A 4,335-nucleotide genomic window follows, 5' to 3' on the forward strand; every position below is an offset into this window, starting at 1 on the left:
TAATGCTATGTAAGGCTCCAGCAGAGACTGCAGACACAGGGTCTGCCTGGCTTCCCCCTGCCCTACCCCTCCCCCTTAGCTGCTCAAGCAGGAAATCCCCTCCTCCCTCCCTCCCATCTCTCATCTCCCACAGCATGGACCCCAGCCCCCCAGACTCTAGGCATGTGGTATACTAGCTAATGCTGAGAGGTGTCTGTGTGTGCCTCTCTCCAGTTTCACTGGGGCAGGCAGACAGAACAGTGGCTACTTAGGGCTGTTTGGAGCTAATCAACAGGTCAGCCAGTAAGCTGTATAAGAAGTCTGAAGTAATAGAGAGAGGCCATTGTTTTGCTAATCGGGTAATAAAGACTGTTATCACTATCAGCCCCCAGCTGGCTTGCTAGTCTGTCAGTTTGACAAAGTTTGACAGTATGACGAATTAGGGAAGGGGATTGAAAAGCTCTGTATCAACAGATGCATGGATTTCCAACCCCCTCCTGCCTTGCCTCAGAGTGCTAGCCCAGAGCCTGGAGCTAGCAACACTCCCACCCCTTGAGCAGCAGTGGGGAAAAGCCTGGGACCGTTTAGACAGACCTCCCTAATGAGAGAGTCCTGCGGGGCCTGGCAACACGCCCCTCAGCTCAACTCCCTGCAGAAGGGAAGGGAGGGCTGCTCTAAGGCCCCCGGCTTCTAGCCTGAGCCACTGCAGGCATGTGCCTGAATTTCCTCAGTCCAGAGAGAATGTCCATCCAGTTTCAAACCACTTCAGCCTAGCCAGGTTAGACTAATGTGCAAAGACTGAATCAATTCAGGCTCAGGCTTTTTGAATGTCTGTCCCTAGCCCTGGCAGTCCACAGCCTATGTCTAAGGGGTCCACAAATGATTGCTACAATCAAGCAAAAGTATGTGAATACCCACACTTACAATTCAAAGGGGTCTATACCCCCCATTTGAAATTTTTTAGGGGTCTGCTAATTAAAAAACTGTTGGAAACCACTAAACTAGAGTGATCTATCCCTTATTCATTACCCTCCCTGGCAACCACCATTACTTGTTTAGAGATACCAGAGAGAACATTTCTAACTGTTTTGTTCAACAGCTATAAATAGATCTATCATCCATGAATTTATCTAGGCCCTTTTTGAACTTGGCCATGCTATCACCTCTACCATCGCAACTCAAATACATAAAACAGTATTCAGATCTGTGGTGTTTTTTTTACCACTATAGTGATAATGGCTAGCTGTAAAATTCAGAGCTGAAATCAGATTCTGAACCAACCTATATCTTCTAGTGCCAAGTTTTGCAATCTGCATGAAGGGGAGAATATTGCTTCCCTACATCTTCAGTATATTGACAGGATAAATTCATTACCACTTGGAAGCACTTTTTGACATCTGCACAAGAAATTCTAGAGAAATGTAAAATGTAAAGATCAGGCTGTCAGTTGAAATTTCTGGTTCTCGTTTCTTCTGTTCAGGATAGAAATATGCTATTTTACCGAGATGCGCCCAAATAAAATCACACTTTTGGACACTACAGGGCTGTATTGAGGCTGGAACACCTCCCAGCTTTTTAATTGCATCAATAGTTCATCATTGTTTCCTGCTCTCATTGTTTTGCAATAATCCCTTCCCATTCTACCTAGCTTGACACAGCTTACATTTTAGCCCTACACCATGGGACTTTAAGCCAGAAACAGAAAACTGCAGAGACTAGAAATGTGGAGCTGGAAAGTCATTAGGTACTGTACAATTTTCTGTGTTCTGACTGATAAATTATTGTGCATCTTCAATGTGCTCTGACATTCAATACAATTTGTCCATGTAACAGTGATGATAGGTTGTCCTGAGCTAATAATCAAGACCCCTTTATTTAGATTCCTCAGCCTTTTAGGGAAATCTTGAAACACAGTTCTTATCTCTTTTGTCAGTTTTTATTCCATATATTATCGTAAATGGAACAAGCTTTTAGCCTTGAGACTTTAACTATGATCATATTAAAAAAAATCTCAGAAAAGAAAACTAATCAGCTCTGCTTGTGATGACAGATTGTTTCTGTGTATCACAACAGAATATAGTTAAATGAATATTGGAAGATGCTTTTAAAAAGGAAAGCACTCTTTCCTATCAGACCACCCAGATTCCTAGGCCCCCTAAAGGACATTCTGAGACTGCTCCAAATTCTCCCCATGCAGGTCAGTCTGCAGTATTCTAACCCTGCACTCAAGCATCTTTTCTGCCTACAGTGCCACACAGAATAGAGTAACCAAGGTATGATCTGAATGATCTTTAGGACAGGCCGCTTGCTCACTTCACAATTTTCTAATCAGATTTGTCGACTATTTGCCTAAAATTAAAGCTTGGCCTAAAAAAGGATCCCAGACGCAGCATGCTAAACTTACACTAGAAATGTCAAAGAAGAAAATCCACTTTTAAAAAAAGTCTGTAATTTAAGTCCTAAATAAATAATGACCAGTCAGTTTTACCCAAAGGATCATTTTATTCCCTTATAGAGTATGCCTTTGTAATAGAGAATGTTGACAGACTAGCACGGCAATAGCAGAGGAGAGTTAGATGTGGGTCCTTTGCCTGAAATACTCGTCTAACACTTTCCCTGATTCCATATGTTCTGAAGCACTTCTGTAGTATCCTACATAGGAAGTCTTCAGGCTTGTATACTGACATTTTAATTGAATTTCTGGAGCACTGGTACTTTGTTTTTTTTTACTCTGTTTGTGGTAGGGGAGTTGGAGTTTTAGTTTGCCTTTGTTCTCACTCTGGGGATCTATTTGGCCATGTCAGAGCAGTTTGCTAATTGTGTTGATAGCTTGATATATTTTGAAGTGGCCATTTTTAATATGTGTTACAGGAAGGCAAACCACCTTCTCTTTTACTCAACAAGTTTCAGGAAATTTGTCAGATAATTTCAAGAACATCTGCAACATTTTAAATGAAAATATCCTTCTATGCAAGTAGGAGAGGCTGAATTACCGGAGGCATTTACATTTCCCAGCATTTTAATTGTTTTTCTTTTTCAAGTCAGTGAAGCATGCCCCACCAGGACCAATGACTTTGGCTTGTTGAGACATTCTAGCCTGTGTTGTGCTAATGTTGACATCATAGAGCTACCAGTATTCAGAAATTTTTCAGTGAGTTATTTTGCCAAAATTTTAAGTTAGTCAAAGCTGGAGCTGTTCATGGGAAAGGCCACATGTGATGAATTTCTCCTTTTGAAAACAATTGGAAAAAAATTCAACATTGTTAGAATATCCCATTTTGACTTTTTAAAGGAAAAAAAGAAATTCCATCTTTTTTAGTTTAAAAGTGCTTTTTAACCATCTTACGCACACGTGTGTGTATGTGTATGTGTATATTTATATTTTAAAGATGAAAATAGAAAAATGCTTGCTTTAACATGAACTGAATTGTTTTTTACATTGTAGGTTTGCAAAAACCTGGACTTTTAGCATCCTAACTTGTGTTGTAGAAAAAAATTGAAATCCTAAAAATGTTCTTGATGCTCAAGACATACTGCATCTGCCATTGACCAGCACAAGAGGCAGGAATTTGCCTGAGAAGAGAGTAAGATCCACTCCCTTCTTCCAGTACTGTGCTGCTACTCACAGTTTTCCTTTTGGTAATATCCTCCTTCCAGATGTTTGACTCCAGCATTGTTGTTTTCATCTTAGTGGGACACCCCTTGAAGATGATTTGCAGTCCAATTTGAAGCAGAAATTTTCAAAAACAAAAAACACTTGACATTTGAAAAATGTAATTAAATTTCCATTGCCCCTTTATTTTTATAGTAACACTGCCCTTTGTAGAAAGGTAGTAAATGGCTTCCTCAGAAGTAACCTCAAAGCTTCTTTAATTAAAAAATACCATTTTGCTGTAGCACTTAATCCAACATATACATGGGGCCTTTTAAAATAATGTGTGCTAGAGTTGCCTGTCAGAAAATAACCAGTTTCACAGTCATATTATCGCTACTGTTCTATTTCAGTAAGTAACTGTCATGCATGCATAGCAACTGTTTTTCCCCTAATAGTATTTCTTATGCAGCACATTGTAAGTGTTCAGCAGGGCTATGGACTGAGACCGTATGCTGTTACCTTGTTAACAGCTTCAGTGGCTCCTGTGGGAGACCCAGTGGAGGCATCACTGTCTGTGGAATAAATACGCATCAGAAAGACTTGCAAATGTTTATTTGCAAGAAGGCTGTTTCAGAGGAGTCCACCTGTCGTAGTACAGCAAATAGTACAGCTATTTTTGCTTAGCACTATCTAAAATACGCATTTATCAAGTAACAGCTGCTGTGTCCCAGAATGAGGACTGATGTGAATTCCCCAAAGCA

General features: G+C 40.3%; 1 protein-coding gene across 4 annotated transcripts in view; it reads left to right on the forward strand.

Moving 5' to 3' along the window:
• Positions 1-4,335, forward strand: part of CACNA1C (calcium voltage-gated channel subunit alpha1 C) — a 790,825-nt gene that overhangs the window by 390,324 nt on the left and 396,166 nt on the right. The gene's annotated exons all lie outside the window — the stretch shown is intronic.

Source organism: Gavialis gangeticus, unplaced genomic scaffold (assembly GCF_001723915.1).
Source record: "Gavialis gangeticus isolate Ggan-Ray unplaced genomic scaffold, GavGan_comp1, whole genome shotgun sequence".
NCBI classification, from domain to species: Eukaryota; Metazoa; Chordata; order Crocodylia; family Gavialidae; genus Gavialis; species Gavialis gangeticus.